Source organism: Haliotis rufescens, unplaced genomic scaffold (assembly GCF_023055435.1).
Source record: "Haliotis rufescens isolate VD_foot unplaced genomic scaffold, xgHalRufe1.0.p SCAF_97, whole genome shotgun sequence".
In the NCBI taxonomy this organism is placed as follows: domain Eukaryota; kingdom Metazoa; phylum Mollusca; class Gastropoda; order Lepetellida; family Haliotidae; genus Haliotis; species Haliotis rufescens.
In genome coordinates, this window is record NW_025964391.1 from 880,673 (window position 1) to 905,624 (window position 24,952).

General features: G+C 41.1%; 1 protein-coding gene across 1 annotated transcript in view; it reads right to left on the reverse strand.

Annotated features, from left to right (window-relative positions):
* Window positions 1-24,952, reverse strand: part of LOC124138501 (5-hydroxytryptamine receptor 1D-like) — a 194,683-nt gene that overhangs the window by 111,159 nt on the left and 58,572 nt on the right. The window contains exon 2 of the mRNA XM_046505197.2: window positions 22,827-22,877. The gene's annotated coding sequence lies outside the window, so the exon portion shown is untranslated. The remainder of the gene's footprint in view (window positions 1-22,826; window positions 22,878-24,952) is intronic.

The window sequence follows — 24,952 nt, forward strand, 5'->3', positions numbered from 1 at the left end:
AACTGTGTCCCTTGCTTCCACCAAAGTGGCACACGACCAGCATCTGCGTCATTGAGAGCTTTCCATCCAGCTCAAAACTGAAATATTGGCGTTAAACCAGTTCATCACTTATCACATTAAGACTGAATGGTTGTGCATAGGTGTTTAGTTTCCTACTTTATCCAAAAACATGATAGATATATACAAATCGGTTATCCATAACTTTTGATTGCTTTGAATAACTCATTGCGGGAATATATATGACACGTACGTTACGAAAGTTATTGATACAACTTGTGGAAACGCAAGAGCCATTTCGACTCGTTATCGCAAGCCCATATGTTGAAAGGGAGTCCGCTCACAGCGAGCTGGTCTGTTTCCAGTGCGCGAAGTTGGAAAAGCAAACGAAATAATAACAATATTACTAATAATGTTCTTAACAGATCAGAAACACTAAACATACCCTCTCGCGCCAAGCTTTAACAAAAATAAAATGTCTATCAGTGTCAATATTTACCACGGCGTTTTCAGTGAAATCGTTTGAACAGGCTTGGAGTATATCTTGTTGTGCCAGGCACACCGCATTAATGGCTGCTCGCTGTGAAGGATATATCTCACCATTCTACAAATCAGGGACGCACAAAAACAACCGTGTTTGATGCAATCTTAAAGACACTGAAACAAGCTCCTATCTATGTGGAAGTTTTTGTTGATCTAAAGCAGAAAGGGCGAAGACACCATCTGAACAATGTGTTTCCCATGACAGTCTATCATAAAGTATTAAAGCACTATCAGTTACGGTTGTCATGATAAATACGTCGAATATAAGTAATTAATTATGAACTCTATCAAAATGTATTAAATGATAAGCGTATAGCTACAGTGCTAATAATTCTTCAACATGGGGGAAGATAGAAACGGACTTGGTACGGAGAGTGAGTGAGAATGGTTTTACGCAGCTTTTAGCAATATTCCAGCAATATCTTGGCGGGTACACCAGAAATGGGCTTCACACATTGTTCCCTGTACGGAATCGAACACGGGTCTTCGGCGTGATGAGCGAACGCTTGAACCACTAGGCTAACCCACCGCCCCTGACTTTGTACGGAGAAACATGCGGTACAATATGTGTGCAAACATATTCTGTTCTTTAGACAACTACACTGAATTTTTAGACGTTGAAATAACTGCTACCAGTTGTCCTCAGGGAGGCATGTTGATAAAAAGTGTCCAATGGCAAATATTATATACAATAAATACATGCTTACTCATCAGTATACACCCTCAAACTTTTATATAAAAGGAAAAACGCAAAACTCTACGAATCCTAATTATTTCTTAGTGGTCAATACGATGTTAAATGCAGCCTTGGTAAAAAAGCTAACATATTATACGATAATATACATCTCCATTTTCAGTTTTTGTTAATGATTTGTAATTAGTCCCCAGCAACCTCTGCTTGCCGTAAGAGGCGTCCAAATGGTTTTGGTGGTGACTTATAGCGTGTCCCGTCGGCATGGATCGTTTAAATGGATTGTCTGGTCCAGATATGATCGTTTACAGGCAGTTGTTATATGCCTGGAATATTGCTGTGTGAGGCGCTGAACAGCAAACAAACAACCACATCTTTGGTCGGCATCATCTTTCCTCTCACATCAACAGGCATGCATTGAGTATCTTCATATTAACGAATCCCGTTATGCATGCCCTCGCAGGTTATACAACACAAGACCCCTTGAACAGTACCGTTATTTAACCGACCGCCCCCGTGGTCTGGTGGTAGAGCGTCCGCCCGGAAAGCGGAAGGTCCGGGGTTCGATCCCCGACCGCGTGATACCAAAAGACGTTGAAAGATGGTACTTGTTGTTACCGTACCTGCCTCGACATTAAGGGGCTAAAACAAGGACTGGTCGGCTCGGAGTCAGTATACTGTGTCTGAGTGGGGTATTCATGTTAAACTGCGGCATGGTATCTCGGTGTGCTAGCTAGCACTATAAATCGGCATCAGTCCGGACTAGCACAAGCAGCCACATACAGACACACGTGCATGCGCGTCGCTATTAAAGTGTAATAATCTTGGACGCGACCTCAAACTCCATTTCACCTCACCTCACCATTATTTATCCAACAAGGGATGTGATAATACTCCTCAATGTCTAGCTAAAACAATAAATTCTGAACATTTATGCCAAAACCGCAGAGACATGATATGGTTCTTTCTACTGTTGAACCTAAACGGTGAAATGCTTCATATAAATCCGAACAGAAAACGGAGCGGGATTTCATATCACAATCCACCGATAAAAGCGCATTGATCGTTATCGATTAACGTCCAAACTGATTTTACCCAAACTATTCATCACACGAACAAATTTAATATTAACACAACCGAGAAAAAGCGATTACGTGTCGTTTGATGGACCATTTAAATACAATCATGGCAATTTTTCGCTACAGTTATCATTATGTGCTTTGACAAAGCCTTCATGACATTCCAAGTTAAGACGATCAAAGAAACGTGTTTCTGGATGGGCAAGATTCGACCAGCTGAAACAGGCTTCCGTAGAACATCGCGAAGGATGTATCCTAGCAGGGCAGGTTTATACAGAGGGAAGGCTCTCGTGGGAGTAGTTTCTTGCCAACGACGCTGGTCTTGCCGTCGTTGTTACTACGATCGTGTCCCTAACGCCGCGTTCAGACGTGTAAATAATCTGTACTGTTTATGGTAAGATTAAATCAGTCTCGAAAGACCGCACATGACACTGACTTAATGTGTGCTGCAACAGACGCTGTAAACAGTAAACTGATTTCGATGAAATACTTTGGTGGTCAGGTTACTATGGCCACGTTATTGAAGGACTGTTATCGTACTAGAAACAGTATGGGTCTTGTTACATGACGATTGACGAGGCAACAGAGACGGTATCAGGTAACATTTTTACTCAGACCAACATGATGAAGAACGTATGTTGTTGCTGCTGCTACTCCCTTCATATAATCTTCATCACTATTTCAGGTTTTATACCCAATGGAATTTGTTTCGGCAGTTTGTTCTGTGTCGTTGACGTTTCGAATTTCGGATCTACAGGCATAGCGATGACAACCCATTACAAGTGAATAGCATCTAAGAAGGAGGCGGTCGGGTAGCCTAGTCGTTAAAAGTGTTCGCTCGTCACGCCGAAGGCCCGTCTTCGATTCCCCACATGGGTACAATTTGTGAATCCCAGTCCAGGTGTCCCGAAGTGAGATTGTTGAAATACTGCTAAAAGCGGCGTAAAACAATACTCACTCGCTTATCAAACAGAGGGTTCTTTTCAAGAATTGTTTTCTTACATTTTATCAACTTCCTTCATATACAAACTTTTTTATCAAAGAATGTTTAATGTAAAACGAATGGAAGTGCTTACCACAATCTGACGAAGCCCGAACCGAATCTGAACCGTTGACAGGAAATCCGGTCTTTCTGCAGTTTGAGAACACCTTTCTTGATAAATACCTTATTCCTCCAAGCAAAAAATAAATAATTAAAAGAATTCGGCATGGCGACGTCATTGTTACAGCCATAGGTTCTGTGTGATAATATTTAACTGAAAAACATTTTTCGCAGCAATTTTGCAAGCATGGCGGGTTCAGATGATGCCATTCTTTTTTAGAGGGTGCTAACCCCCTCCTCCCCTGAATCAAGAATACCATCTAATGTTTCATTGCTCACCCCTGAATCCCGAATACCACTAAACACAAATGTCAAAAGCATTGAGAAAAGTGTGTAATTTGAAGTCAATTACTGAAACAATATCGAAAATATAAAATATTATAACGGAAACATTTAAGTATAAATTTGTTTATAATGTTGAATCTGGGTACCAAATACGATTTTATTTACGTCCGGCGTACTACAATAGCGATCCCCAAATCCCGCGTACCTAAATTTGCATTTAGAAAACAAAATAGATTTGCAGTTGTTATAAAGGTCTCGATGCGCGATATTTTAAAAATTGAAACCTCCGTGTTATTCCGTCGGTTCCAAATGAAATTATGGCCACGAATACTCAATTGCATCGCAGCTCTGAAACGTGTAATGTATATATCCTAAATGTAAACAGAAGATTTACGCCTTGAATCCTGTAAATTTACATCTTACGGACATCTAAACCACGCCTTCAACACTGCCTTAGCGTCCGACTCCAGTGAGTGAGCTTCAAAGCGATAATACGGCGAAGGTGTTAGCCGCGTTAGTCAAATCACCGGGGACAGATCACACGCATTCACCAGCTAAATATGTTAAAAGGGAAGTGAATTACACCGTGTTTCTCTCCGCATGCTGTTTTTTTTATGCGGCCGCCGACAGGTATCACTACAAAACACGGGTTAAAATGTTTACTGACACTCAAGAGGGAAAGGTGTGCCCTAAACTGCCAACAATGCAGAAGCATTCTAATAACCATTCCTCCCTTAAAACAGCTCTATACTGTTTGGCACCAATACAGACGCTTGGAAGATAGGGCCCAACCGTTGACACACGGCCATGCTTCTGCTCTTCGTCAAAGATGCAGTTGTTTTCACTTTCAACCAGGCTATCTCGTGAGTGATGCCCTCGTCATACAACATCTTTGTCCCTCACCAGAAACCAAAAAACCCCATTCCATTGTGGAAATATTTCTTTTCTTTGCTTGTTCCATGCCCAACATAATATAACACCAATATAAATAGGAACGTGACTCTTAGAAAGAGCGTGGGAGACTTGAATGAGGTACACCTCGAGCGAAGTCTGGAGAGCCGACTGAAAGCGCCGACGGTGATGGACCAACTGCTCACAGTCTGTTCCGTAATGGCAATTTGCAACTCTGTAAACATTGCTGCATTGTTGAACAAGAACATGAAAACACACATTGCTGCTTACCGGAGCCCTCGGCATTGGGCCAACAGAGATGGAACACTCAATTAAGCCAAGAAGACATAGAACCGGGTGTTAAAACAGATATCTTGGCATGTTTCACCCTGGTATCGATTGCTCCAATTTGAAACTTGTTTGCCCCTACGGGCCGTCCTTCAAGAAGCACACTGACATAGGGCAGCGCATTGTGAGGGGATACAATCAATCAAGGGGTATCGGGGGGTCACGCGCTCAAACTCGCGTTAATTTGTAAAGCCAGCCAGCTCAACTGGGACCTAAATGCATTTGGCCACATCTGCACGAAGTGAGCAATACGATAGTTCAATTGATATGTTTCGATCCAACTCAAATCTTATTCCAGCATGTCTGGCCATATTTCATCTGACTGATTTGCTGCACAAGTTATAGTGACGATGTCGGTTTTGGTAACGACTCATTTTAAATACCTGTTATCTTAGGATCGACGTTAAAGAAGTAATTTGGTTTGACAGATGAGCCTTGTACTGACTGGGGACGGCAATTAGAGTCGCGGACTTGCAAATCTCAGTCTAAACATTGTTATCAAAGAGGATCTTCTCCACATGTGTGCCCTCGAGACAGCAAATAACAGTTGAGGTTTAATGACATGGTACGACTTAAGATGGAAATGGTAGGATATAGAAGTAAGTACTATTTACAAAGATGTGAACCTTGCACATAAAAACAATTCTTCCTGGATGTCGTAGATCTGGCGTTTCTGTGTCTGCTTTAAGTGCCATTGGTCGACAGTATTCATCAACTCTTTAACGTAAACCATGATAGCGAACTAATAAGAGTCCAACAGTTTTACTCTAAACGACGGAACACAATTTCCAAACATTAATATATTTTGTTTATATCCACGTTACTGTACCCAAAAAAAGAAACAATGACTTAAATATAAAACGCCAGAGAATAATATGTATCCATTATCTGGTAAAACAGATTCCATTGGGCGTAAACGGTAAAATAGTGAAGAAAAATATAAAAAACAGACCAGTATTCGCGAAAAGGGTATGTATGTCCTTTCCTACCGATAGCAAAGCAAGTTAAAAAAAAACAAAGACAGAATTAACGATCAACTTACTACTACTGCTGCTTCTACTACTACTACTACTACTACTACTACTACTACTTCTACGACTACTGCTACTACTACTACTACTACTACTATTAATACTAATAATAGCAAGTAAGCAATAATAATAATAAAAATAAAAATAATATTAATATTAATAATAATGATAATAATAGTAATAATAATGTTGGTGGCATGTATTACAATGATGATGGTGATATGTTTTATGCAAACTCAACACATGTACCCTCCATGACCTAATATTGACCTTGAATGTTTCCTGGCTATCGACTTTGGCTGTTGTGCCAAACGAGTCGTACCATCGTCTTCACAGCCTACACTCAAGTGGATCTAGCAAATATTTATAGCAGATGATCTTTCTCCTAACAGTCAAATAAAGCGTTACATTGTAGCAGACAGTTGCCAAACAGACGGAAAGAGCTTCGTAACTCCCGGCAGTGCAGATGGTTGACTGTGAGGAGCCCTACGTTGGGTTCCCCTGGAACCTTCTTGTCCTTCTCCGATCCAACCACTCCACGACAAACGTTAAGTTATATAGCAGCCGAAAAGTAATTATTAGTTGTAATGATGTACTGCCAGGAGGTGTTTGAATACGACAGTCATTAGAACCCGGCTCCCTCACTTGGTAATCCCCTAAAACCTTTAGCGTTAAAACCTTTCGCACCGAGAATTGCTTTGCAAGATTTATGACCAATTTAACAAAGAATATGTCGGCAGCAGTAACGTAAATCTTTTCACTCAATGTTGTCTTAAGGAAAGGCAACAGCGATGTTGCTGACACAACGTGTCTGAGCGAGAGAGGAAGACGACGGCGGGTCACAGTAACGTCAACAGCCACGCTGTTGGCGACGTCGTATTTCTATGAGTTAATGAAGGAGCATTAGCAAAGTCTGCACGGAATGGGGAATATTCTGCTGATTGAGGCAGACGCGTCGCCTGTCAAAAAACCCGCTTTCCGGAACGCGTGGAGTGGATTCACAGAATATATAACATGACACAGATAGCGGACGAGCTAAGCTGGTGAAGTCCAAGGGATATGGGGAGGCCTAGTGGCATCAGACAGCATGGCGGCGTCTTGCATTGGAATCGTCATTACCATATTGAAGATGAGGTGAACTGGGTAAAACGTGGCGCCCAATTTGATTGCACTTACATAACATTGTTAGGCTAACGCTGAGTCTCTGTATATATCAGCGTGTTCGTGTATTTCATATATAAAGAAGAAAGGATACTAATTGACACAATGTTTGAAAGTGCTTTTGGAAGACATACCGAATGTCAAGTGACCAGTTGTTTTTTTCTGGTAAAAAATGGTTTAGTTATGGTAACAGTTAGATAAACAAGTAGGTAAAGAGTGAGTGAGTGAGTATGGTTTTACGCCGCTTTTAGCAATATTCCAGCAATATCACGGCGGGGGACACTAGAAATAGGCTTCACACATTGTACCCATGTCGGGAATCGAACCCGGGTATTCGGCGTGACGAGCGAACGCTTTAACCACTAGGCTACCCGACCGCCCCAAAGTAGGTAAAGACACAGAGCAACGCTTGTATAATGTAAACTGTATAATCATGTTATTGTGAGCACCAACACCTTTATTGTAGGCGTGTGACCGACCAGTGTGCAGCTACACCTGATAGCATAACTGAGTATGGTACAATGTGTGAAGCCCATTTCTGGTGTCCCCCGCCGTGATATTGCTGGAATATTGCTAAAAGCGGCGTAAAACCAAACTCACTCACTCACTCATAACTGAATAACCAATTAATCCTGTACAACACTATGAGACATTGTAAGTGCATTGACCTCAGACCTCACAAACCAAGGATGAAAATCAGAGAGGATCGGGATCCGAACCTACGACCAGAAGGACATTCTACGCTTACAGCGCCTTGGACGACGGGACACTGTAATGCCGAATCTACCTTAAAATAAACCTGTGAGTGAATAATTGATCACGGCGGTGCCGCTTGCGGGAGGGAACCCGAAGTTCTGTAGGTCATAACCGTCTACCACTTTGGTGTAACCCACGAGCACGGGTATGGTCCTAACAACCTAGAAACATGACGGTGTGAATCCGAACCAACGACTATCAGATCCTGGTACGACAAAGGTACGCAACTCTACACAGCGAATTGAGGCGCTTAGACGACCGCGAAGGGACGAACTTATCTAGACTTGCCTATTATATAGACAAGAATTACTATACATCCTTGGACTTATCTTTGAGTACAGAATTGGCCAGAGGCTAGGCAAGAGTGGACGTTCATTCCGCGAAACTCGTTGAGAATTCTGCAAAAAGAGCCAGTTTCATGCATTATGGAATTTCCCCCGTCTCCAATGCCATGCCAGGAGTCATGTTTGTATTCCGATTGTGTGTAGTCTTTGATTCAGATTACAGAAATAGGAACATTTACAAACTGTTGCATTTTCGAGTTATGGCATTGTCACGTTTTGAAGGGAGACTATGCGCCAACGTTTTCGTTTCCGTTTATTGTTTTCAAGGCCATATGACCCATTTACATACATATATATTATAAAATTATACTACATTGCAGACGCTTCGTGGTATTGGATAACATTACATTTCCGTTCCAATTATATTTTGACATATGGATATATATTGTCAAGTATTTTACAGTTAATTATAGACATTGTGTCGTGGGCTTGGTTGTTGAAACTTTAAATGAGTACGTGCATCGGCATACCAAGAACATACAAACCAATTTTAATTATTAAGCACTTTGCATCTTCTAGCCATTTAACAGAACGAATTGAGAGAGAACATCAGGGTTAGAATCTTCAGCATCCCATGCTTGTCGTAAGAGGCGACTAACAGTATCGGGTGTTCGGGTTGGCTGACTTGGTTGATGCATGTCATCGTATGCTCCTCATTGCACATTCGAGACCCGTGAAGATCCGGGGTAGAATAGGTCTTCAGCAACCCATGCTTGCCGTAAAAGACGACTGTTCTTGTCGTAAGAGGCGACTAACGGTATCGGGTGGTCAGACTCGCTGACTTGGCTGAAGCATGTCATCGATCCAAATTGCTTGTATTGATGCTCATGATACCAATCACTGGATTGTCTGGTCCAGACTCGATTATTTACAGACCGCCGTCATATAGCTGGAATATTGCCGAGTGAGGCGTAAAACAACAAACCAACCAACCAAACCAAGCATATTCGATGTTCATGATGTCAATCATGGGATTGTCTGGTCCAGACTGGATTATTTACAGACGACTATAATAGCTGGACTATTTCCGTTGGCGGCGTTACACAACAAACACACAGAACGGTCGAACAGAAAGAGTCTTGATCGCCTGCATTGTACATAGCTTTACGTACGTTTTGAACACGAAATGTATTATAACAAGACAGACAGCAGCATCAAGATGAGCAAGGAACTTCATGCAGACAATAAAGGAATCTAGTTGTGGCTACTTAACTTAGGTAATGGCATCACGTATTGCCCTGGCTGCACGTGTATTACGTCGTGTATCCCAGAGACCTACAGACGGAGATCGAAGCAGGGCCAAGAAGGCCCCGTCCCAGGATTACTCAGCAAATGAAGTGTCTAGCAGAAACTGATAGATGTGAGATGGGCTTTCCACCTCTAATCCCGAGCAATGGTATCTCGTTACCTAGAGTCTGTTGTGAGCGAAGTCATTTCCCGGATCGCCGTGGTCAATACGGTCAGAAGCGTGGCCGCCGTCGCAGTACATGTCGCCCATGATGGAGGAGATGCATGGGGATCATCATGTTGACGTGAGACATGAATGTTAACTTCATCGGTGAACACGGCGAGGTCAGGTCACCCAGGATGTGGAACTATCTGAGCTGAATCATAAATGGGTTCCCCTCCTCGGGGTGGCAATCCGCCAGTGAGTCATCTGCGTGCAATAAATTATAAGATCGTGTAACTGTTCATTAAGGGTGGGATTGATGATGTCGGTTTGCTGTGCAGATTCTTGCTGTCGTGTGTGTGACACACATGTACGGGTCCATCAACTCATTGCATGCGGTATGCTGGCAAACTGATTCCTCTCCACTGCAACAGCTGTGTCCACTTCAGCATCCACTACATCAGCTACGACTGACGCCACTTAACACTCATGAATGTTATCTCTCCCATTTGATATAATACATTGCAGAGTGTCAATGTAACTCGAAACTGAAACTGATTGCTATTGGACGATTACGAATTTGTATACGTGATCAACTGCTGTTACTGTCGCCATTATTGATACTACTGCCACACCTATTGCAACTGAAGCTAGGCCACACCTATTGCACCTGAAGCTAGGCCACACCTATTGCAACTGAAGCTAGACCACACCTTTTGCAACTGAAGCTAGGCAACACCTATTGTAACTAAAGCTATGCCACACCTACTGCAGCTGAAGCTAGGCCACATCTAGTGCAACTGAAGCTAGGCCACACCTATTGCAACTAAAGCTATGCCACACCTACTGCAACTGAAGCTAGGCCACACCTATTGCAACTGAATCTGGGCCACACCTATTGCTACTGAACCGAGGCCACACCTAGTGCAACTGAAGCTAGGCCACATCTAGTTTAACTGAAACAAGGCCACACCTATTGCAACTGAAGCTAGGCCACACCTTTTGCAAATGAATCAAGGCTACTAACTATTGTGACCAAAGCTAGGCTACAACTATTGTATTTACTATTGCAGCTGAAGATAATGCTACTCGTATGGTTTATTGCCTCCACTATTGCAACCGATTCTGTCTCCACTATTGCAACCGGTTCCACTATTGCAACTGATGCTTCTGACTCCACTATTGCAACCGATTCTGCCTCTACAATTCAAACGATGCTGTCTCCTCTATTGCCACCGATGCTGTATCGAATCGACTATTGCAACCGATTAAAGCGTTAGCTCGTCACGCCAAGGATCCCGGTTTGATTCCCGACATGGATACAGTGTGTGATATTGCTGCAATATTGCTAAAAGCGGCGTAAAACCACGCTCACTCACTCCACTATTGCAACCGATACTGTCTCCACTATTGCTGCTGCCTGCTAAGTTTTCACTATTGCAACTATGTTAATGCCTCATGTGTACTAATTAACGCACATTTACTTCTGCTGGCACTTATATTGATAGTCTTATCTGTTCTCTCCAACCAGTTATGTTATGTATCAGATTTATCTTAACCAACCACTGCATTATTGCAGCTTAGTTTGCCTTCAGTTTACTTTCGGGGAACACGCATTCAAACCGCTTTTGCTGGTGGCATTTGATCCTGCTTGAAGCAAATGACACTTCAATACTAACATTAATTAACGAAAAGAAGACGAGTACTTGCAACATGATTGATCGTACTCTTCGTATGTGGATATATCACTGCTTGTGCCCACATAAATGATTGGTTACAGTGTGTTATTCATTTTTCACTCACTCCGTGCTACTCTTCTTCATGTCAACACGACTTCAAAGGTTTCAAATGCGTTGAGAACACAAGCAACGACAAAAGTTATTCAAAGAACACTTAAATTACGCATAGATCTCGTTAAATCAGACAATATGACAGAACTTCTTCTACGCGCATGGTATGGCGTTTATACATCACACGGCAGCAAAGGAAAACGATCTTCAATATTATGGTCATAAAAGCTACGACGCTTCACAACGCTCCGCCAATTCTGACAAACTGCCTTTTTATGCCGTTTCTCAGAGTTAAGCCTATTAACATTGATCTCCAACGCTGCTGTGACCGGCATCTGAAGCGGCATGCTGCACTACCTTACAGTGGTGGAGAGGAGTATCAAATAAAAGCGAATAATTCCCTCGTCGCTCTCACAGGTAATAAAAGTTGCTTGAAATAAACATAAATGGCCGAATGTGCATTTTTGTGACTGTCTTTAAAATCAATTCCAAACATTGCTATGAGCACTAGCCAGAAAGAAATATGCTCGTAAAGAAAAAACATGTAAACATTGATTGATGGTATCGGGTTATGTAAATTGTGACTCCAGCAATATAACCAACATAAGCAGTTACGAATACACCATAACTGTCAATGTAGCAATTTCGAACGTAATACCACATGAAGAACGAGTCTGGGGCGAACGTGGTCTATTTTTTGTCGTGTTCATTTATTATCTGCCGTACTTACTATTTACCAAAATGAGTTGCGGTTAACGCCAACGTACCAGTGCGTAAAGTCGTGTGAACAACTGACTTGCCTTTGCATGTGTTTGTGACGGGTGGTCCCGGTGAGGCGGGATACGATCATCTTTTCGCGAACACCTGGTATCATCACTATTTGATAGTGATTTACACATGCTCATGGTGTGGTCGGAATCGTACAATCGACTCTGCTGTTTGCAGAGATTTCTTATCAATACGGTAAGGGTTTTGTCGCATTTATATCCATATCAATTCATGGCTGTGGGAGTATGTTCGCCGCTTTTAGCAATATTATAGCAGCATTACATCGAAAATGGTGTCCACATATTTTACCCATGTGTGGAATCGAATCAGTGTCGTCGACGTTTGGAGCGACGCGTTAACCGCTGTTGCCACCAAACTGCCCATCATCGGCTGTATCCTCTGTGATGAAACTACTTCACGATCAACGATTGTTACAATTACTGGTAATATCGTCACTGATACTGAACGTTGAGCTAGAATTACGGTAAGGGGATATAAGGCAAACGACGCCTCTTTTGAACCAAAACCTTAGTCCTGCACCATGACTGTGGGACATATGTATTTTATGAAAGCAAAACCAATCTAGATACGTATAAAAGCAAATCTAGCCAGCTCTATACCACCGCATTAGGAAAATCAGTTGTAATCTTAGAGGAGAGAAATGTATTGTGTAATGAAATATTTCATAGACTTTATGTTAGTCTACCAAAATGTGTTCATATTTAGATTCACGATCGCCAGGTTATGGCCGTTTGGCCTAGGACTTTACCTGGACCAGAGGTGTAGTGGTCTTGAAGGCAAACACAGCCAATATAAGTATTACGACAGAACAACGAGGGCGTCCGAGCTGATAAGCGTCAATTCTCATAAGTGATTGTCAATGGTATCAATTGCGCTTGCACGCTCCTGTATTTTATGGGAAACTATGTCTGGACTGAAACATTGTATAAAAAGAAGGTGAGGTGAAATGCGGTTTAACGTCGCGTCCAAGATTATTGCACTTATATAGCGACGTGCATGTACGTGTGTGTGTTTGTGTGGCTGCTTGTACTAGTCCGGACTGATGCCGATTTATAGTGCTAGCCCATTGAGATACCATGCCGCAGATTAACATGAATACCTCAGACACAGTATACTGACTCCGAGCCGACCAGTCCTTGTTTTAGCCCCTTAATGCCGAGCGCCAGGGTAACAACTAGTACCATCTTTTAACGTCTTTTGGTAAGACGCGGCCGGGGATCGAACCCGCACTCCGGGCGGACGCTCTACCTCTAGACCACGGGGGCGGTCGTATTAAAAGAAAGAGTTATGACTTAAAGACAATATAAGCTTCAGAATTGCAACAAAATATTACAATGCAATGTTATTGTAATTATTATTATTTTTATTATTATTATTATTATTATACAGATAACATAAAACGTGTAGTAAAGAGGGCTAGATAGGCTCATCATCAACTCGGAGCCCTTACCCCCTCTACACGCAGCCCAGACAGCGAATTGGACTTCTTCCAAGAAGCGCTGCCTATTCGAACCCACCCAGACTTTTTCGGAGAATGTGAAGGCTCCCCAGCACTGCAGCCTGCATTAAATTCATTGCATAACCTACTTTTCATATTTACATTTTGATGCAAAATCACACATTGACGGAGTGGGAAGTGATTGGTCCTGAGAAGCAAACAGGAAGCCTTCTGTGTCACTTTTCAGGCAAATCGACTTCATCCAAGCGAAGGACTCTGCAGGGTTGCTGATCTTCTCAACACACTGCAGTAGCCGCGTGCAGATAGCATGTCCCTGAAAAGCTGACTATGGGCCGATTTGATATGGCACTTTGCTTGGTTGACACTCATTTCTGTACAGTCCAGCAGTACAGAACCCTTAACAAAATCAACATTGACATTGCGATTATGTCTCACATCCTTAGCTCGTTTAAGGAAACTGTGGAATGTCTTGTTTTCATCATGCGTCTTGACGTGCTTCACAGGAGGATCATCAGACAAATGAATGTATGCACAATACAATTATATCATGAGGAGCCTCCACGCCCTCCCATTATTATTGGTAAATATAAGCGATTGTGGGAAGAGCGAGGATGGTGGGATCTATTGTCTGACATGATATATCGTACATTATTATTATTATTATTATTATTATTATTATTATTATTTACAGATTAAAATTTACAAAATGCAGGAAAGAGGGTTTGGATGATCCTTGCACAGTCTGGTTAGGCTCATCTTAATTACTATTATTTTTTAAGGCGACACATCTAAGGACAATTATCACATATCAACCAAGAAATGCACCTTCTGAGGCAGTCCATAATCAAACACAGCCATTACCGCCATTGCGTAATAGTGTAGCAAGCGGTCGCATCGAAATTGATATAAGTATTGCCTCCTCTGCATCGCTAACCTAGCCTTGGTCTCTCGGCAATAACTTGAGCAAGGAGTCTCCCAACTGCCTGGCAGTGGATATTAGTGCCTCCCTCCCAATGGGCAGATTAGCAGTAAACGTGTAGAAGCACGTCCATCTCTGAGAGCTAAGTGATCAAGTTCAGGCCGTTTTTTCTCGTCTTAAGCGTGTAGTATGTAATTAGCATCAACGTTGGTTCTTCCCGAGGTGAGGCGATAGTTCTCGACAAATGAGGCTGAAGAGGAAAACCAGACACTCGTCTTATCAGCGCAGTAAACGCCGGGCCATTGAAACAATCGTGCTCACGTTACGTGGTTGATATATCATTACAGGTACAAATTGGAAAATAATATAATTATATAACTGGAGAATGGGAGAAGATTCGCAGAAGGTATTCATAAAATATATAATTAGTTACTCACTTACATCATTTAGATACTCTCCCAAGGGGAAACCCCTGCTATTTCAAAGCTGCCGGTGGACCAACCCTGTTTGAGACCCACAGCCAGGTAAAAAATAGGAAATAGATTTTGAAAAAAAGATTGGTTAAACTTATTTCTCGGTAGCGTAATAAAAAAGACGAGTACAAACTTACAACCTAAACAAAAAAGGTGAAAAACGTTTAAATGACTTAAAAAGAAGTCCATTGACTCTGCTGCTCTCTGATGGAATATGTGACCAAAAATACTCGTGAATCCATTATACGTATAGCCTTAAGGGGAGTCGAAGCGTGATGAGTTAACGTTTGTACCACTGGGCTACCCCTGCCGCACGTGTCCAGAGGCTAATGAACTCCGACTTTGATCTTGAGTGAGTGAGTGAGTGAGTGATTGGCGGATGCATCAGGGAAGCCAACGGGTATGGCGGCTACAACACCTAGAAACGTGAGAGAGTAAAATGTACAAAAACAAAACGTACCTATTGAGTGTCACACAAGTCCATCCCGAAATCCAAGCTGACGAAGCTGATGTAAGGAATACAGCTAGCCTAACACGCCCTGTCCATTTGGACATACATAAAACGTGTAATGAATGACTCATACTTGTCTATAACCACTATATCATTTGTTTATTGATTACTGTAAAGATTCCACATGTTTATCAATATAAAAAGATATGAAATGATAAAAAACAAACATGTGCTGTTGCAGATGCATACAGTTTTAAGAGAGAACAAACCATTCAGTGAGTTCAGCCAGCATGCATATTGATATAGCATAGCTATGATCCTATCTGGCTTGTGTTGTGATGTTACCAACAGCTGTACAAGCAATGATATAAAAACGGAATGCACCTTTCATATTTATGTTCTATGAAAACTAAGGTGTTCTTATCAATACTACAAAATATTGCAAGTGTAATTTAAAAAAACATATATAACAGGATAGTAGGATATTTTTTTTTAAGGCTCTTGATTTAAAGAACAGTCTGAACCATAATTGTTTGAAAAAAACTCTACGATACCACCATTTCATGCGCATCCATCGAGAAGACCTACCAGAGGAGGACAAGCCAAAGGTATGTAACAACGTATAAAGGATATCAAATCCCTCAGGAACGCCAGGGATATCACACACATATATGACATGTATACAATACATCAATTACAAGTGGTTCCATGGCGTTTGATTGGCTAACCCAAGTTTAATGGTATATATGTGGAGGAAATTTCCAAATTTGACGCATCAGTAACATACATGATGTCCGGTGCAATTCCCTGTTCTACCATAATTATGTTCAATTGACTTGCCTTTGCATGTGTTTGTGACGGTTGCCACCAGATGGGGCTGGATACGCTCACCTTTTCACGAATACTTGTTATCATTTATTTTCTATTTGACAGTTATTAATAAATATTTCTTATGATACAATCGGAATCGTACACTTAACTCTGCTTATGGCAGAGATTTCTTATGAATTTGGAAAGAGTTTTGTCGCTTGAAATTATTTTCATACACCGAGAAAAAAATAGACCACACCTATTGACGGACTTCTGTTTCCTGGTTGGCCGATAACAGAATGGGCGGGGCTTGTGTTGTATTATGTCACTGAACGCTGTCACTGACTTCGTACTGTAAGCCAGTATGCATATTGTAAGCCACTTCACACCAGTTTTACGTTTATACCTCCACAAACTCAAAGCAATATTGAAGTCAATTCTTAATTCAACGAATACTGTCATTGCATCGCGAGACATTTATTCCATGATCACTTTCATGCATAAGGTAAATGTGATGGACAGCACAGTGACAGTCACCGATAGTACGATGGAATGATAGCATTTTATCTTTCTACATCACAATGATTTTGAGATTTTTGAACGCACAAAAACATTTTAGTTTCCAATTCTGACTCGCATGTACCGAATACGTAAACGAATAATGTGATTTCCTAGTATGTAGTTAGCTAACGTTATATGAGACGTCTCTTGAAATAGAACCAAAAAGCCGTTTTGTGAACTCACTCATAAGCAGTGATATTTCGAAACAGCCTCCTTTGGTAATTGGACTTTTTTTATTAACGTATTCTTATCACTGTTCAGATAAGGTCATATTTCTTCCACAATCGCAACAATCTGAAAAGCGATAAAAACTATTCGGATGCAATCACATGTGAAACACTAACGCGTCTAACGATCATTTCCAATTTGTCCTTAAATATCTCGGATTTTATGATTTTATTTTAAACGGAACTATGTTCGAAAATCATATTAACATTTCAAGCATAACTTGTTTCATGGATAAGAAATGTATACGTGTATATCTAACTGATATTATATCGAATATAAATGGTAAAACAACTGACATAAGGCGGGCATGATATATTTGAGTACTATCACGAGGATGTATCGCTTGACATTAATTTTTAAATTACATCTCACCTTCAGGCAAGTCCGAAGCTCTGTGGCGGCTGACTGAACACTGGGAACTATTACATTTGGACAGTTGTGCATCCGGGTCAAATTCCCCAGGGAATCTGACATAATATCTCAAAGGTCTCACCGTGTATTCTTGTTATTGTTTTAATTGACAATTGACTTGCCTTTGCATGTGTTTGTGACGGTGCCACCGGTGGGACAAGAGACGCTCACCTTTTCGCGAAAACATGGTATGATCACTATCTAATAGTAATTTATAAAGAAATGCTAATCATATAGTCGGAATCGTACAATGGACACTGCTTTAAGCAGATTTTTTTAATGAATATGAAAAGGGTTTTGTCGTTTTTATTTACACTTGTCCTGACGACAGTTGTCAGCGGGTAGTAGTTCAAGGGGTAACTGGCGTTGAAGTATTGGTTACTTAAACCATAACAGGATCCGCTGAGAGTGCGTTTGATTCCCAAGTGTGCTCCTGTGTCTATCAACACAAAACCCTGCTTATCAAAGGTGAAAACGTCAACATTGTACCTTTGGGTGGCACGGAAATATCCTTACAATACTGTTCAAAGCGGCATTGAATATAAACGTCAACGTCGGAGAATTATTCTGCAATTGGGCGTAAAAGGCAAATTAGGGGTGAAAATGTTATGAATGGATCACTGAAAATCAGTGATGCCACCATATGTTCAGGATAGGGTAGGCGTGTCCTGCACTACCGGTAGCACCTGATTCACTTACCGATTGATATAATTGATATACATATAGACTTAAAGCGTTTTATTCGCTCTTTTAATGAAGTCTCGCCACACTCTCACTTGCATCATTTCTTTCAAGTCCGGGTAACAGGATCATTGATGAAATATCTATATCGAAATATCGATAATCGCGATGCCCGAGTTCCTTGGTCCAACGTTCGGACTAACGAGTTTCCAGTGCACGGATTCAAGAGTTGATTCGTCTTACTTTCCGCAAACACCTGGTGTAATTAATTTTCATTTATCCATTTTCATAATTTTCATCACCCTTTTGCCTTCTTTTGACAGCCCAGTCTCTTTCGGCAGATAAACGAGTATGATTATTCTCTGCCGTTGAGCAAGCATTAGTCAAAATACACATATACGTCATCAGTTGATTATCAGTGTACGGTGTTACGTTGTGAACACATCAATTAATACCACAGTATAAGACTTGGTTGATGCATGTGATTGTATCCTAATTGCGTTGATCGATGTTCAAGATGTCAATCACTGGATTTTCTGTACTACCCAGACTCGTTTTTTTAACAGACCGCCGTCATACAGCTGAAATATTGCTGAGTTCGGCATTAAACAACAAACAAACAAACATTCAACGAAACAACCAGCGTGTATCAAAGTAGCGTGTGACAAAAGGAACTAGTTTTATCCAAGGCTAGAAAAGAGTTTGGGCGACACAACTGCTTCTTAATAAACATCATAGAATTTGGTGAATTATTTGTATACTTAATCGAATAATCCAGTTGAAGATGACAAAGTCCAGGATGACACATTCCGACAGAAGTCTTATAACTTTACGTAAAGCATCCAAATTGGCCTTAGAACGACATTTTTTTACATTGATCTGAATGTAGAGGGTTAATTCACTACTCACAAACACTTAGCGAAAGTTGACGTTTCTTGTCTTGGCCGCGTTGTCACTGAAGGCGATTTATATTGAAACGAACAGCAAGTATGTGTGTAGTAAGACACTCGAACGAAGTCCAAACGAGTAATCGTGTCGCTTTGATCAATGTCATTGATTTATTTATGTATTTTAATATATTTCCGTTATGTTTGCCAATGGTTTCCAATTTCATATCTATGCCATGGATCATGGGTGATTATCTCATAGCGTAATGAGTTCCAATAACCAATAGCGATATAATTATTGGAACTGTCAAATTTCATACCTAAAAAATTTATTTCGAGATTACAAATGTTCAAATCCATTCAAAATGAAGGTGTTTGGGAACTGAAGCTTAATAATGTCCTCCTCGCGAGAGATTGCAATATGCCTTTACGATTTTCTAAATCGTATTTACACTCAACAAAATGCTTTTGGGATAATCGTTTTGGGAGACTCTTCGTGAACGTGTTGCTGAGAAACCCCATCGATCTGGTTTAAATAGGCCGTCACGCGTCTACAATACAAGTGTGAATAGTACAACATTAACTTCATTTCCCTGTGTTCGTAACTGATGAGCACATCAATCTCCAGTAACATCCTGCTTCCTGTGAACAGTTAAAGTTGTGCCTGGCCCGGAGTGTGTCCAACACGTTCCCCATTATCAATCCCTGATGGCCACGAATGATACCATGTGCTGTGAAAAAGTTCGGATATTGCTGTGCAATGTGGATGATGTAGAGTCGACACTCAACTCAGGTTTAACGCTAGATGGCGTTACTTTGGGGGCTTGTTTCAAACTAATCTTAATTCGCTAACATGTTATTCGGATTGTGAATACGTGTTTTCTTTTATGAATGAAAACAGGCTTTACAGTTTTGTGATGAAAGATTTAATTTAAAAATCTATGGTTTGAAGTCGCGTTTGTTAAATAAGATAATATTATTTCGGAAAAATAATTTTGATACGGCCCCGAAGGTTTCGTGAGGGGAACACTTCTCTAAGCATCGGTGAAGGCAAAAACCTGTTTGAGTCGATAGTCATTATTTAAGCTGCTGAACTCGTACAAAGAGCACAGTCTGTTCTCGTTAGAAATAAGGAATTTTCTCCTTCATCTGAAGCAAGAACATCTCAACAACAATTAATTACGCATCACCTACAGTTATTCTCGCAGTAACAGGGAAAACCTCACGTCATCGGGATCAATATATTAACATAACTGGCGTTTGTTCAAAACATGTCGCTCCAACCGCTTAAGTTTGTATGCGCTCTATTTACATATCTGATCATTTTTCAAAGAATGGTTGAGCGAATAGATGTAAAGCCGATTTACCACTCTAACGGCAATTTAAATTTATAATGACGCATGCGAGAAATTACACGAGACGCCTGTGTGATGGAGAATCGATGCATCAACCATTGGGCTGTCAGGACTGTTGGGTAGCCTTAATGTTAAAGCGTTCGTTCTTCATGTCCCGGGTTCGATTCCTTCTATTGATAGAACCTGTGAAGCCAATACTGTCTTCATTTGTGATATGGCTTGAACATTGCCAAAAGAGGCGCTAAACTCTACAAATCACTCACACTTAATCATCTTCATTTATGAAATTACTTCTGTGATAGTATTATTTTCGTAGATGATAGTGTTTGCAATAAGCATCAATAGAGAAAACTAAAACCAACACATTTAGATAATTTATAGTGATCTTGATGCAAATAATAACCTTAACGGCGTGATAAACAATTCTATGTATAAAAATATGCTTTACTCCTCATATTGCGGTTTGAATAAAAGCTTTCGATATCCAGTTGTTCAGGAAGCAGGGTTGGCCCAGCAATCTCAGACGCGACATTTGGCTGGCCCCCCTTAGCCGAGCAAGGATCCGCTGATCTCTGATATATTTTGAATCCCATATTGACACCAAAAAGGATTTCAGCAAAGTGGAAAACGTGAACAATATACAAGAAATATGTGATTTCTACCATATCAAGTTGGCACGCCATGACAGGACGGAAACACTGTTCAAAGCGGTGTAACACGTCCACTTCACTGATTCAATCAAGTTGTTGAGTGTATGGGTGTGTGTGTGTGTGTTTGCGTGCGTGTGTGAATAAGGGGGTGAATATGGTTTTACGCCGCTTTTAATAATATTCCAGTAATATCCCGGTGGGGGTACAACTGAACTTGAAAACTCCTGCAAGGGATAGACCAAAAAACGACAACGTCCACTACTGAACTACTGATAAATAGCATGTGGCATGCACAATACCATATACCTTCATACCTTGTTTTAATTGATAAGTCCTGCAAGGGATAGACATTGTTCTGTGGGGAACATTCAGAATGGGTTTGACATAGGGACTCATAGGGGAAGCGAACACTGTCTCCGGCGTTACGAGCAAGCGCTTTAACCACTAGGCTACCACTCGGTCCGTATGGTTTTGTGAACGTAACACTTCAAAGAACTGTTGACAGCGGACTAAATGACAGTACTTACTAAATAGTCTAGATATAATATGCACTTACAAGGAAGTATTTCCCCTTCTCTCCCAAGCCTTCTTGTTGCTAAAGGCGGTGTAAATCTATACTCACTCACTCCCTACCCCCGATTGGTGTGCATTTGTTAGTTTTGACTACATGCTTAATGGAACGATTAAGCGCTCGTTATTTAACGGTGTTCTGAAATTGTCCAGCAAGCTGATGTTCAGATCTATTTCCCACGCCAGACGTGGGAACATGGACAGAGATTATATAACCCCCTCGATGGCGGAACACAGATATGAAGTAGGAGGAGCGCACGACCCGGAACACGACACAAGCATGCGTGGATAACCTCTGTCAGACCTGCCACCGATGTACGCCTCCAACACACCAGAGATCACAAGCGGACAATCGTGTTTGTCAGTCAGACATCACAAACAGTCATCAAACCCGATGAGACGATTAGTACATCCACACACGTGCCATGCACTGGATGTGTTATCGTACGCCATCCGCCTTATCAGAAACCACCCAATTTCACCACCGACTGACACCAAGGCAAATCATCTCCAATAAATGTGTTTCGCTCGACAGCTGTTGATGAAAAAACCTGGACTTATTTCCTAGATTGCTTGATAAATTTCCCTCTCCTGACAAGAGGGGTATGGCCCAGGCTTGCAACATATAACAGTAGATTAATTTTCCCCTTGAGGGTGATGCACGGGCTATATCTTAACTCGGTAACATTAAATAAGACTTTGGCGATTCTTTTTCCCCCCTATCGTCCTTGCTCCTGGAGCCGATGAGCAGAATGAAGCGTTGTCATAAAAAAAATACAAGAATCAAATCAGCACTGACATGGAGCCCGTGGTGGGTTGTAAACATCGACATTAATGTTATCTTACATAGATTCCTCATAGTTAAAGCACAAACATGACTCCAAAATATCTTCGGAAATCAATAGCTGTCCACATTCATATACACGGAGGGCCTCTCTACAAACACACTGATTGAGACACACATGTTGTCAAACCCGACATCACGTATGTCTGACTTCAGATTTGCCTGGTATAACTGCACACGGACATATGCGTGTGGTCCTGCGCACACATGCATTATCCTTACATCTGGTTACAGATTTCAGTCGAATAAATGTGGGTCGAACGTATTTGATTGAATTTGGGAATAACCCCTAATGAATAAAATTGAATGAATTAATAAAAATACTCTTACCTTTCTTTCCTGGTAGCCGTTCAGCAATGGTACTCCATTAAACGGGGACGCCTGAAAGAAAAACGAGAGCTGTTACACGAATCACCTAACGTCATCGTGGATGTTCCCAGTCGGCACATCCACGCGTCAGTTTTTGTGATATCCATAAACAAATACCCTGTGTGCTTTCTAAACTAGGTCTAACTGTTATCTACGATGTGCGCGTTGCACACTGACCGGAATTGGTTGTTTGTAGGCCATGTCTTAAGTGCAAAATCTTCTTCAATAGCCATGATTACAGCATGCTGCTGATATGAAACTATATTGATTCCACATTCCTCCGCCTTGCTAAGGGAATCTCATTTGTTGCCCAAAGCGTACAAAAATCAAATAACGATTTTCTCAATTTCTACTTTAATATGAGCACAGGTGCAACTGACGCGAATATTGAACAGGTGATGTCAAGTAATATTTCTGTGATTTTTCGGCACTTGTAAATAAGCAGTTAAGGTGATATTTCGTCTTATTTTCTCAGTGGGGAATCGATCCCGGCCTTCGGCATGACAAGCAAACGCTTGAACCACTAGACTACCCCACCGCCAAGACAAGGCACGGAGGTGGAAGGGCATATAGCTGGCGACATGATGACATATAAACTTTTCAAAAATAAATAAAATGTTAAAAAACTTTTTTTTAAAGATTCATTATACAGTGATTATGTCCCCCAAAGTTCAGGTCTGGCAACGAGTGGGTACAACCGCACTAACTAATGAAAAGAGCCTTTAAACGTCCGCGTCAACGATATCGACATGGATGCTAGTCATTGAAAGAGGGGGTTAACCTTTACAGGAAGGAAACCCGAGTGCCAAGAAGACATTTTTGAGTCAACCTTTGAACAGCGTGTCAAATTCAAAGACATGGTATCCATTGAACCAATGATGAAGGACATACAAGTCACACGAGTGTAGGAGCACCCCGGAGGTCAACAGGTCATCAACTGTCTCGGGGTAACACACTGGCCAATCATTATTTCCAAACAGCAAATGTTCAGTAAATATCATATGGTATCAATGACATTGAACTAAAATACTTTATGGTAAATTATCAGATCCGGAATCGATTATAAGTTTGAGTAACTAATTAATAATTAAAAATGCAATAAACATCGGCCAAGACGTACCATGAAAAGCGGGGGACGAAAATATTGGTTGTTTTTCAGTATATAAAGATGTAATTTAAAAAATTCAACCCTTCATTGCAAAACAACCTCCTGTCATCTCGTGTATGTGTTGCCGTCATGTCAAACAACCTCAGGTCAACACGGGTATATAGGGACGTCATATCAAACAACCTCCGGTCATCTCGGGTACCTGTTGTCGTCATGTCAAGCTCAGGTCAACACGGGTATATATAGACGTCATATCAAACAACATCCGGTCATCTCGGGTACCTGTTGTCGTCATGTCAAGCTCAGGTCAACACGGGTTTATATGGACGTCATGTCAAACCTCAGGTCAACACGGCTTTATATTATAAGTCACGTCAAACCTCAGGTCAACACGGCTTTATATTATAAGTCATGTCAAACCTCAGGTCAACACGGGTTTATATAAAGGATATGTCAAGCCTCAGGTCAACACGGGTTTATATGGACGTCATGTCAAACCTCAGGTCAACACGGTTTTATATTATAAGTCATGTCAAACCTCAGGTCAACACAGCTTTATATTATAAGTCATGTCAAACCTCAGGTCAACACGGGTTGATTTAAAGGATATGTCAAGCCTCGGGTCAACACGGGTTTATATAGACGGCATGTCAAACCTCCTCAGGTCATCTCGGGTACCTATTGACGTCATGTCAAACGTATTTATATTCTGCTCCCTAGACACTGCGCCTTGAATTATTTCCGTCAATAAGTTTAATTGTTTACAATGATATACAGTATGTAGATACACTTTTATTTAAAGCCTATATTCTGCACCAGTGTGATATTTCATGCCCCTCTGATGAGCATGAGTTACTGTCGACCTCGTATAAGAGATGTCTTATGATTATGGGGATGGTTTTGTTGCTTTTATTTATGTTACGGAATGTCAATTTGGCACAATAATATAGAAATGTGTTTTGGTTTTAAGAAAACGCAT